This window comes from Myotis brandtii, unplaced genomic scaffold (genome assembly GCF_000412655.1).
Source record: "Myotis brandtii unplaced genomic scaffold, ASM41265v1 scaffold217, whole genome shotgun sequence".
In the NCBI taxonomy this organism is placed as follows: Eukaryota; Metazoa; Chordata; class Mammalia; order Chiroptera; family Vespertilionidae; genus Myotis; species Myotis brandtii.
The window spans coordinates 1,711,029-1,723,630 of NW_005358137.1; the positions used below are offsets into that span (position 1 = coordinate 1,711,029).

Genomic DNA, 12,602 nt, shown 5'->3' on the forward strand with positions numbered 1-12,602 from the left:
GAGAGAACCTAGAGACAGAACCTAGAGACAGAACCTAGCAAGAGAACATGGCAAAAGATCCTGGACAGAACCTGGCTACAGAACTTGGCTGGAGAACCTAGACAGAACATGGCAAAAGAACCTGGATAGAACCTGGCTGGAGAACCTGGCTGGAGAACCTAGCGAGAGAACATGGCACCAGAACTTGGTTGGAGAGCCTGACCAGAACTTGGTTGGAGATCTGAACCAGAACTTCGATGGAGATCCTGACCAGAACTTGGCTGGATCCTAACCAGAACTTGGCTGGAGATCCTGGCTAGAGATCCTGGCTAGGCTGCTGATCAACTTAAAGCTGTCTCCGTGGCATTTCTTCTTCGCCGACTCCGTCCACACCTTTGGGGATCCCTGGACCTGCTGGGGTTGGACCCCAGCAAAAAACATGGCAAGAGAACCTGACTGGAGATCCGGGCCAGAACCTGGCAGGAGAACCTAACCAGAACTTCGCTGGAGATCCTGACCAGAACTTGGCTGGAGTTCCTGGCTAGAGATCCTGGCTAGGCTGCTGATCAACTGAACGCTGTCTCCGTGTCATTCCTTCTTCGCTGACTCCGTCCACACCTTTGGGGATCCCTGGACCCACTGGGGCTGGACCCCAGCACTCCACCATCCTGCCGCAGCTGACACCCGCCATGTTCCATGCTCTGCTGCCTGCTGCCAATGCCCGCCATATCCTGTGCGCTCCCCCTCGTGGTCAGCACACTTCATAGTGACTGGCTGTTTGGTTGTTCAGCCGTATGGTCTATTTGCATATTAGGGTTTTATATAGATAGACTAGAGGCCTGATCGAAATTCGTGCAAGAGTAGGCCTTCCTTCCCCCAGCTGCTGGCACCAGCTTCCCTCTGGCACCCAGGACCCAGACTTCCCTCTGACTGCCGGCAGACACCTGGGACCCGGTCTTCCCTTGCAGCCTCGGCTTTATCTGGAAGGACGGAAGGATGTCCGGAAGAATGTCCCGTCTAATTAGCATATTATGCTTTTATTATTATAGATAATGAGAACAGTTTAAGTAGTGCAGATGATGCCTGATAGTAGTGTGAAGTGGGACAAAAGAATTTGCTGTGTCCTCAGTGGTCCTCTTTCCTTCCTGCCTCTCTCTGTGGGAGCATCTTCCTTACTGGGTATGGCTCTAGTATTTAAGGGTAATTTTGATTTTCTCCATTTTTGCCTTAAATGCAGCTTAATCCACATAAGAAATAACTTTATTGACTGTATTGATTTCTGATATTAATGTAGCACTTCATACTTTGTAGAATGGTTTCTCATTTGATCAAATCGCTGCCAATTCCTAGAGGATTTGCCTTCTGGATTCTTAGGAGAGCTTTGTTTCTGAGATCTAATCCTCATTTCAGGGTTTTAAGTTTTATTTTTAGAAAAGAGATGTTTTATAATCATTTTATATCTTGCTTTAGAAACTGAAACCACATCTGGAAGACATCAAATACTATTAGTTGTAATCTTCAACATTAAATATGTACTTTGATTTCCCTATTATAATTGTGGTTTATTTAAAAAAAAACACTTTTGAAAAAGATAAGAACCCCACTGATATTGCCTTGTGTTTTATTTTAAAGTGATGGCACATATTCATTGAGCCTCAACCATGTTTTCAAGGACACATAAGGTGTACTGGTGACATTGCTTGTGTCCAACTATGGGAGCCATGAGAATGCGCCACTCAGCTCTCCTGCTTCGGGGAGCATGGTGGCTCCAGCTGCTACCCTTGAATTCGCCACCACATTTTAGTCAAACGTGAGCTTCTCTTGGGCTACTCCCAGTCAGTGACTGAGCAAGCAGGAGTACTAATGTGGCCCATTCCTGCGAGACCCAGTTGCCTCTGAATGGGGGGCTCTGATGTGAGAACTCCCCATAGGCCTGACCAAGACCTTCTCAGGAATGTTTTGAAGTCTGAGACTTCCTCCTCCCTCCTTCCTTCCTCCTCTTTCATAGGGGTCAGAAATGCATTGTGGTCTGAAGCCTCTCACTGCTTCTCAGGTCTTCCCCTTTACTCTTCACAGACAGTTCCCCCGATAAATCTCTTGCATGTCTAATTCTGTCTTGGTGTCCACTTCTCAGAGAACTCAAGCTAATACACCCTCCCTTTCCCCAGAAGGTATTGCCCATCCTGCCATCTAGAATTCTTCCAGGAGACAACCCAAGCACATTACATCTTCCACATAAGCTTTCTTTGTCCCTCTACCCTGAAATGATCTGTCCTCAGAATTCTCATAGCATTCTGTACCTCTCATTTGGCATTGATAGCCTTTGGCTTTGTATTCTTATTTGTGTTCTGCCTTATCTACCCCACTAGATAAGTACATTGAGAACATGAATAGCTTCTTGTTCACCTAGATTCCTCTTGGTAACATATTTCCTTATTTGTAAGAATAATAATAAGTAGCATTTAATCAGCACTTTCCAAGTGTAAGCACTGCTAGAAATTCTTTTACATGTATTAACTCATTTTATCCTCCCAAGTGGATGGTAATATCATTATCCCCTCCCCTCATTCTAGTTCTTGAGAACATTCTGATTGGCCCTATGTGGGTCATGTGTCTATTCCTGTACCAATCATTGGGTGAGGGGTATGTGGTACTCTGATTAGCCAGTCTGGCTCACTTGCCCTGTACCTTATAGACTGAATCTCATTCTGGCTTATAATTTTGAGAAAGTAGTTCTGGAAAGGCATTCTGGTACATTCCCACACAAAGCAGCACTGCTTATATCTCACCTATGCCCATGTATACCACAAGGTGAAGTTCATTGACTTTTGGGTTAGTAATCCTAGTTCATTGAGAAAATCTTAAATGACATTCTGTAAGTTCTCCTTAAGACTATGGGAGTTATATTTGAGGATTTATGTAATTTGGGGGAAGTAAGGGTTACCCTTTTAATAAATGGATTGACTACTCTTAAGAGTCTGTCTAGGTTACTCCACATAACATTGTGTTTAAGTCATTCCACAAATAGTTACTGCTTGCTCTGTGCCAAATGAAGCCCAGCTTTATGAGATTTTTATTCTATTAGGAAAGATGGAAAATAAACAAATAAAAAACAAAAGATATAATTTCAGGAAATGTTTACAGAAAAATGAAGCTTGATTAAGGGTAGGAGTGTGCAGATCTAGATAGAAGGGTCAAGGAAGGCCTCTCTGAAGAGGGGTTTACAGTCAGCATCTGTGTTAAGTGGGATCAGCTTTGTGATTATTTCTGGGAACAATTAGGTGCAAAGGTTCTGAGTCATAATGGGTTCGGGAATCTCATGGAAGTCAATAGAGTTGAAGGAGTTGGGTTAGGGAAATGAGCGGGGATGGGAAAGGAGAGGTCAGGGTACACCAGGTGAGGCTTGTAGGTCTCAGTGAGATGGGGTGCCCTGGTCCGGGACTAAGAGCAGGGGAGTGACCTCAGTTGACCTTTAGGTCGGATCTTTGTAAAGAAAGCTTTTTTTTGGCTTACTTTATTTATTTATTTATTTTTTTAATTAAATCTTTATTGTTCTGATTATTACATTTGTTCCTCTTTTTTCCCCCCATAACTCCCATCCTTCCAGCTCCCACCCCACCCTCCGCCCTCACTCCCCACCCACTGTCCTCATCCATAGGTGCACGATTTTTGTCCAGTCTCTTCCCGCATCTCCCACACCCCTTTTCCCCCCAAGAATAGTTAGTCCGTTCCCTTTCTATGTCCCTGATTCTATTATAATCACCAGTTCATTCTGTACATCAGGTTATTTATTCACTTGATTCTTAGATTCACTTGTTGATAGATGCATATTTGTTGTTCATAATTTGTATCTTTACCTTTTTCTTCTTCTTCCTCTTCTTAAAGGATACCTTTCAGCATTTCATATAATACTGGTTTGGTGGTGATGAACTCCTTTAGCTTTTCCTTATCTGTGAAGCTCTTTATCTGACCTTCAATTCTGAATGATAGCTTTGCTGGATAAAGTAATCTTGGTTGTAGGTTCTTGCTATTCATCACTTTGAATATTTCTTGCCACTCCCTTCTGGCCTGCAAAGTTTCTGTTGAGAAATCAGCTGACAGTCGTATGGGTATTCCCTTGTAGGTAACTGAGTTTCTTTCTCTTGCTGCTTTTAAGATTCTCTCTTTGTCTTTTGCTCTTGGCATTTTAATTATGATGTGTCTTGGTGTGGTCCTCTTTGGATTCCTTTTGTTTGGGGTTCTCTGCGCTTCCTGGACTTGGAAGTCTATTTCTTTCACCAAGTAGGGGAAGTTTTCTGTCATTATTTCTTCAAATAACTTTTCTCTTCTTTTCTTTTTTTAAAATATATTTTATTGATATTTAACAGAGAGGAAGGGAGAGGGATAGAGAGTTAGAATCGTATTTTTGGGTTCTTTTTTCATTTTGCTTTTCCGGTTGGGTGTTTCTCGCTTCTTCGCATTTCGAATCTTTGACTTGATTCTTGCGCTCCTCTGGTCTGCTGTTGGGAGTCTGTATAATATTCTTTATTTCAGTCAGTGTATGCTTACTTTCTAGATGGTCCTTTATCACACCATCGAGGGTCTCATTAGATTTCCTGTACATCTCATCAAGTTTATCGACAGACTCTAGAAGCCTCTTGAGAGACCTCAAAAGTGTGGTTCTGAACTCAATATCCTCCCTTGATAGTTTTGTCCTGTTTCTTTGTCTCCGCATTTTTTACGCTTTCTTGGTACACCCCCTAGTGGTCTTTGTGCGCAGTCTTGTTGTAGTTAAGCCTTGATTGTTGTAGTTAATACTAGAGGGATTTGACCTCCAGGCCAACTGGCTGTGTTCTTTTTTGGCTTACTTTATAAAAAGTCAGATCGTTGGCCCAAAAACTGAACAGTGACTGAAGACAGAAGAGAGAAGAGGGAAGAGAAAGGAGTGGTGCTGAAGAGAAGTGTCTGTGGAAGCCGTGGCAGGCACAGGTTTAGAGGGTGGGGCACACGTACTGGTGTCCTTCCTTATTGCAGCAGTGAATAGTGATGAGAAGACAGGCTGCAAACACGGGTCAATGGGTCAGCAAAGCTAGAGTGACTCGGCCCCGGTGTGTAGTGATATAGGGTTGAGCTGTGTTACTCCAAATTCTAGTCAGAGGCAAAGAACAGATATATTAGAAAGTGCTTCTGATATTGACGTAAAATGGGGCTTTGTCAGTGGCTGAAAAAGAATGAGCACAGGAAAATGCTGATGGGTCATATAATATTAATATATCCATATAAATGATTGCAAAAGGCAGCAACCACTGCCGACTGGCCCCATTTCAGGTACCCAGCTACATTAGGACCTACCTTGTCTGTGCTTTTGATAGTTTCTTTTTATGCTTGGCCGGTATGGCTTAGTGGTTGAGTGTTGACCTACAGACCAGGAGGTCATGGTTCGATTCCCGTCAGGGCACATGCCGGGTTGCGGCTTGAACCCCATGTGGGGGGTGCAGGAGGCAGCCAATCAGTGATTCTCATCATTGATGTTTCTCTCTGTCTCTCCTTTTCCCTTCCTCTCTGAAATCATTAAAAATATATTTTAAAAAAAGATAGTTTCTTTTAAAAAAAGGTTTTTATTGATTTTAGAGAGAGAGGAAGGGAGGAGGATAGAGATAGGAAACATCGATTGGCTGCCTCCTGCACAATCCCTACTGGGGATTGAGCCCGAAACCCTAGCATGTGCCCTGACTGGGGGATCAGAACTGGTGACCTTTTGGTGCATGGGACGATGCTCAGTCAGCTGAGCCGTACCGGCTAGGCTTTATTGCGTTTCTTAATGGAAAGGCCTGGGGGAGTCTTGATCTTTGGTTCAGTGTTACTTGAAGATGTGATTTTTATGAACCAATGTTGCTATCTGAGAGTGCACAGAAGGGGATTTGTGTATGCAGTTGATAATCAGTGCCACTTGTAAATGAATTGTATCGTGATTGGAAATTTCATCACATTTTTTCATTCAGAAGATATCACACATTTGTTGTTCCTACTCAGTGCAGGCTGTTGAATGGCTGGACAAAGACAGTTTCTTCCTTCCTGGCTCGATGATTTTACTACACTTTTCAGTAAATGACAATTAGAAAAACATAGCTTTCCTTAATGACAACAAAGGACTTTAATAACTAGATCATTACAAGGCGTTATGTGTTATTACAGAAGAAGTTTAATTTGCATTGTTGGACACAGGAAGTTTAAATTATATGCTGTTTTGAGGGCATTTTAGTCTTAGTAAAGATACTACTTTATATATTGTTTGCATCTTGAGTGTTCTTTAAAGTTGAAAAGTAAGAGAAGTTTAAAGAAAATTTGGCCTGGTGTCATGTCAGATGAGTTGTTCCTTTCTTTTTTATGGTAATTAGTCAGGCTTTGAAAAATACCTCTTTCCATAATACTCTGGAAGCTCTCCCCCCCGCCCCCCAATGAAAAATACTCTGGTTATAAAATTGTACTTATTATTATAAACATTTGAATAATAAGAATAAGCAAAAAAATAATTTAAGTATGAAAAAGCTCTTTAAATTCTGCAGTTTCCTGATAACCATTGTTAAAATTTTGGTGAGCACGCTCTCTGTGCTGGCTCTTGTTTATGTGCATTGCCTTCTCTTTCTCATGTTCTCGCTCTCTTTCTGTCTTGTATGTGTATACACATGAACACACTTTTACATGAATAGTCATTATGCATGGTCTGACACTACATTTTTGACTTAACATGCCTTGGATATTTCCCATGTCAGTAATTGAAGACTTACATAATACTTAAATGGTCATATCACGTTTCATCGTACTCGTGTAACAAATTATTCACCACCATTCTTCAGACTGTGAGTTTCAGCCTTAGCAGATTGTGGCCTGGGAGTGAGAAGAGTGGCTGCCCAGCAACCACAGGCGCTTGTGTAAGGGATACAGCAGATGTGAGAGTGTCTGTGGCTGCGGGCAAGGCAGGGACTGTGATGATTTTCTGGAGGTAAAGACAGCCCTTTGGAGAAGGCCATTTCAGTGTTTGTTGAGGTAATTTCACAGAAAGGCCATCCTTTTAACCTGTTCAGGAGGAGGGTCATTCCACCTGTAAGCTGGCTCTGGTGTCCTAAATAAACCAATTTCTGAGTTCTCTTTTGGATTTGGTAACTAGTTCTGTGACTCCAATCAGATTCCTACTTAAAAAAATTATATTTCCAAGTATGTTTTATGCTTCCCTGAACCTCCTTGATCACTTTCTGTTAATATTAGACTTAATTAGGTGAGTAATGTGGGAGCCTGACTGCCTAGATTTGAGTCCTGGCAGTGGCCTACCTTCTCTGACCCTCTACTGACAGTATCTGCTTACAAGGGCTGTTGGAGGTTTACTTGAGTTATTGTATACAAAGCTCTTTTGTAAGCTGTTATTATAATTATTAACAATAATTATTTAACATAAGTAAGATGGCTCTCTCTACCCTCAACATCACTTTTCTTCTTCCTTAGTTTTTAGAAATGGAGATTTAGAAGTCACCATTTAGCTCCTCCTTTATCCATTTTATTTCTATCTCTGACTCTGCCTACTGAGTGGTTTTGATTGTAATATAGGCTAGCCCTAATTCAACCAAGAAAAGTAGGAGAAAGTGTTCATTCGTATAAAAAGGCTGATGAAACTAGATTTCTAGTTTAAAACTAGATTTCTAGTTTAAAACTAGATTTCTAGTTTTTCGTATAAAAAGGAATGGGTATATTAAAATATATATAAGACATTTGATTTGAACATTATATTTCAAGGATGTTTATGTTGTGTTTTATTATATTGGTAGTTGATATCTCTGTTAAAAACAAAGTTTTAGAATCCTGCATTTGAGAAATGTGTCAAAAATGTTCAGGACAAAATTACTATTTAATTACCTTTTTATTACTTTTAGTTGGAGTATATACAAATTTATATACAGAATTACTTTTATATATGACCTGTCAGTCCTAGATAACAAAGTGTTAACATCTTTATGATTTCTAAGAATTTTACTTTCTATATCTGGTTTACCTTATTGGTATAAGGAAATGAAAGTAATACATCTCAGGAAATAAAGTGGATGAATTTAACTTTAACAGTTTTTTCAATTATAGTAGTATTTGTTTCCTATTCTGTCAGATTTTATTTCAGTATCCACAGGGATGTTTTTGGTTGCAGGTAATAGAAAACCCAAATATAAAGGTGAATGACAAAGAATTTTTTTCTCTTATAAAAAGTGGTCCCAAGGCAGGTGGCTCCAGAGTCAGCTAATTTAGCAGTTTAGTGACCTGGACAGCCCAGACTGTCTCTGCTTCCCTACTTTGCCTTCCTTAGTGTCCGCAGCATGGCAGTTCCGTCCCTCAGGTGGTAAAATGCCTGCAGCCACTGTAAGCATCGCACCCAGATATTACAATGTCCAAGGCAGGAAAAAGGGAACTATTTTTTCTTTGTGTCCTTTTAAGAACTATTTCTCTTTTCCAGACATCATCAGAATTCCTCCCATTTTTTATTGACAAGTGTTGGGTCACACAGGCTTGAGCCTAAACACTTCACTGGCAAGGGGCATGTTGCCACCATAATTGACTTAGCAGCATCAGGTTCCATCCCCTGGAGCAAGGGAACAGCCAACTTCCCTAAAGGGCATGGCTTTGTGTGTGTGTGTGGGGGGGGAGTGCGGGGGGTGTTATGGGGGTAGGTAACCCCTGAACAGGAAGAGGAAGGGTCTGCTGTAGGAATGGTTAGGGTTAGGGAACTGGAGGAAAAGCAGTGTCTGCTGCTCCAGGTCACTCTCACTTTTAGTTTAAATGCTGTGGAGAACATGTTAACAAAAAACATTCAAACCTGTGAAGAATTTTTGTGAGTTTATTTTAGCCAAACTGTCGACAGTTGCAGGAAAGCAGAACCTCAAGGGATTGAGATAATGCTCCAGAGAATGGCAGTTTCTCGTCTATTTTTAAGTATATTTTATTGATTTTTTAACAGAGAGGAAGGGAGAGGGATAGAGAGCCAGAAACATCGATGAGAGAGAAGCATCGATCAGCTGCCTCCTGCACACCCCCCACTGGGGTTGTGCCCGCAACCGAGGTACATGCCCTTGACCAGAATCGAACCTGTGACCCTTTAGTCCGCAGGGCGATGCTCTATCCACTGAGCCAAACTGGTTAGTGCTCTCATCTATTTTTATACATTGCAATCAAAGGAGGGGACATAGGTGGGTTACATGAAATCCATTGGTGATAGATTAGTGAGGCAGGAGAAGGCAAAGCCGGGAAACCTTTGGGATTGGATAAGAAGTAAAATGATAGATACATACTTAGGTGGGTGCAAGAACAATTAACATAACAATGAAGGAATTTGTGATACTTTCCCCCAGCACCCAGCTACATTAGTTGTGCCCCAAGGGGTCCAGAAAAAGGGAAGTTACAAGTTACCCAGACATTTCAAGGATATGTTATCATAGATGCAAAAAGACAAATGGGCTCAGTTAAGGTAAAGGTTGACCTTGTCAGTGAAGATACCGGCCTAATGAAGCATGGTGACAACCATGTTTGGGTAAATGTTTACTATTTTAACCCTGCTGACTTGGCTTCTGTCATTATTTGTTTGCTAAAATAATGGAAAAGTTATTTTGATTTTCTGAATTATACAATTCATCCCATTCGATTGAATACCCTATTGATTGTAATTTGAATACCCCATTGGTTGTGGTCATACTGGTTTTAGAAAACACATTCCTCTGTACCTGGAGACCAGGACTGCACAATTACTCTAAATTGCCCCAGTTGATCCAGATAATGTTGTTCCTGTTGACTCAGTGGTCCCAAGACCCGAAACTATAATTAATCTTTGTAGATAACTAATCGGCTCAATCTAGCTTCTGTAACAAACTGCTTTTTTGCAAACCAGGTTCCTCATTCCTAACCCTGAGATGTAATCAATACCTTTGTGATTTTTGCCTATATAAATCTGGTGTTGTGGCTATTTAACCACTACAAGATTTGGAGAGCATTGCCCCCTCGTAGTCCCGGCTTTGAAATAAATGTGACTCCTTAATTTGACTTCTTGAGGCCCTTGTGTGATTCGTGGGGTACATTACAACACTAGGAGGTGACTACCCAGCATAACTGCTTTTAGTTAAAGTTTAATTTCAGACCATCCTTTGTGGTTACGTTAGGTCTTTGAGTTTGCAAGATTGCCATGCAGGCCTTCCCTGAACTTGTCAGGTTAACATGTGGCCCCTTTCGTCCACACACCAATGGAAATAAATGGTCAATTATGATAAAATTTTGAATATATTTTTAGGGAAAAATAAAATAATATTAAAACAGTATAAATGATACATACAACATGGCTGTGATATCTATAAGAAACAAAACTATCAGCATATTTTAATATTTAAAACAATAGCTAAAATTGTTTTTCTGCATCCAGCACATGGCCTGAGCTCAAATAAATACTTTGATTGAGTCAAGGTCAAAGCTGAGACTGAGATTTTGAGTAAACATGATGGAAGGGGAAAGGGAGAGGCTTGAGGGACAATGAAAGGACTGATTTAAAAAATGGACTGTAGAAACCAGATTAGGAAAAAAAAGAAGTGAAGACTTGAGGGGGATCATAAATAGTGACAAGATGGTGGGGGTCACTGGATTCAAGGACCCGGTAGGGTTGAAGAATTATGGGAACTAGGTTTCCAGAAGGAGTGAGCAGGAATGATAAGAAATGGCAGGTGGCAGGAGAATGGATTGAACCAGAGATGTTGGAGGTGGGAACTTGTAAGTAATAACTGGGTCTAGGATAAGACTGGTGGGCATGGGTGACAGAGATGGTGTAAAGGACAACTTAATTAAAGATAAGGAGGTCAGGCAGCATCTAGATAAATGTTGAAATCAGTGCTAGTTATGGAGAGAACGCAGTGAGCCAAACCCTGAAATCTTCAGAGCATGCTGTGGTGAGTGAAAGACTGTGTGCAACTTGGGTTGGTGGGGCTAGGTGGTAGACTGACGGTGTGAGCAGCACGGAGCATTTTGTGTAAGGAGAAGCTCCAGAATGGTCTGGATATTGCAGTGTGAGATCAGTGAGAACTGACCTCATCTTAGGCCAAGTGGTATGGGGGTGTGGGAGGAAATGGAAGACTTACCTGACAGTCTGCAAGGAAGCAAAGTCCTCCTCAGGAGATTGCCAGGTTTCAGGTAGAGTCAGAAGGGGAAGGGAACCTTTAGAGACATGGTGGAAGAGAGGGGATATGATATTTATTTTATACAAGAGGCCCGGTGCATGAAATTCATGCACTTGCGCGGGGGGGGGGGGGGGGTCAGCCCGGCCGCCCTCTCGTCGTTCAGGAGCCCTTGGGGGATGTCCGACTGCTGGCTTAGGCTTGCTCCTAGGCCTAAGCCGGCAGTCCGCGGAAGCTGGAGAGGCTCCTGCCACCACCGCTGTACTCGCCAGCCTTGAGCCCGGCTTCTGGCTGAGCGGCGCTCTCCCTGTGGGAGTGCACTGACCACCAGGGGCAGCTCCTGCATTGAGCCTCTGCCTCCTAGTGGTCAGTGTGTGCCATAGCGACTGGTCATTCTCCTGTTTGGTCGATTTGCATATTAGGCTTTTATTATATAGGACTAGCATTTTTCTAATACTGACTGACACTTAAAGGGCTTTGCATATTCTCATTTTATCATCACTACAATCACCACTGTTAGCCCCATTTTTCAGATGAGGAAATTGAGGTACAGGGTGTTTCAATAACTTGCCCAAGGTCCTATAGCTTCTGGACTTTAACATAGGGGGTATGCTCCAAAGGTTTTGCCCTCAACTTTTGCTATTCCCTTTCAGCTAGATGTGAAGAAATAATTGTCAATGAAGTTTTGCTGAACAAATGTGTGGGGCAGGGTAGATTTTGGTATGGAATATAGAAGATAATTTTTGAGATATAATGGGAAAATAATAGAACGTTCCCTGCGGCGGCTGCAGATGAATCTGCTGGGTTTCGGGGTGGTTCCTGGCAACCATGGCCTTCACCCTGTACTCACTGCTGCAGGTGCCCCTGCTCTGCGTCAGCGCCATCGCGGTGCTGCAGGAGGAGCGTTTCCTCAAGTACATTGGCTAGGGAACAGACCAGGGAATTGGTGGATTCAGAGAGGAGCCAGGAATTAAATCTCAGCTAATGAACCTTACTCCATCTCTGAGAACCGTAATGAGAGTGCCATTGAGAATAGTAAACTCAGTTGCAATTGTATTGCTTTTACTAGTACTATTTGGGTGAAGATCAAAGGGGGAAATGGAGACTCAGAAGAAGAGATGCCAGCGGAAGTTATTACTTTGGTTTTTATTGGAAGATACATATCTTAGCTGGCTGTCCCTGGACTTGACAAAAATGTAAACATGATAATAAAACCAGAGTCCCTATTTATCTGATTTTTATAAATGTTGCACTTATAGTTTCATTATAAAAAGATCAGATCATCAGAGGCAGTAACTATCCAGGTTTGGAATACATTTGATTGCTGACTGTTAATAGAAGTTTGTGCTATGGTAAAGATTGTTCAAAGGGTAGGACTGTCACTTCTGTGTTTTTAGAGCTTCTTCTCTCACTTCTTAGGGATGATTTTTTTTTAACTTTTGAAGTTCCTTGTGACTT

The 12,602-nt window shown here is 41.8% G+C and overlaps 1 pseudogene; it reads left to right on the forward strand.

The window, feature by feature from the left end:
- The first annotated feature begins 11,972 nt into the window (after positions 1 to 11,972).
- On the forward strand, positions 11,973 to 12,372 carry LOC102260614 (annotated as a pseudogene).
- The last annotated feature ends 230 nt before the right edge of the window (positions 12,373 to 12,602 follow it).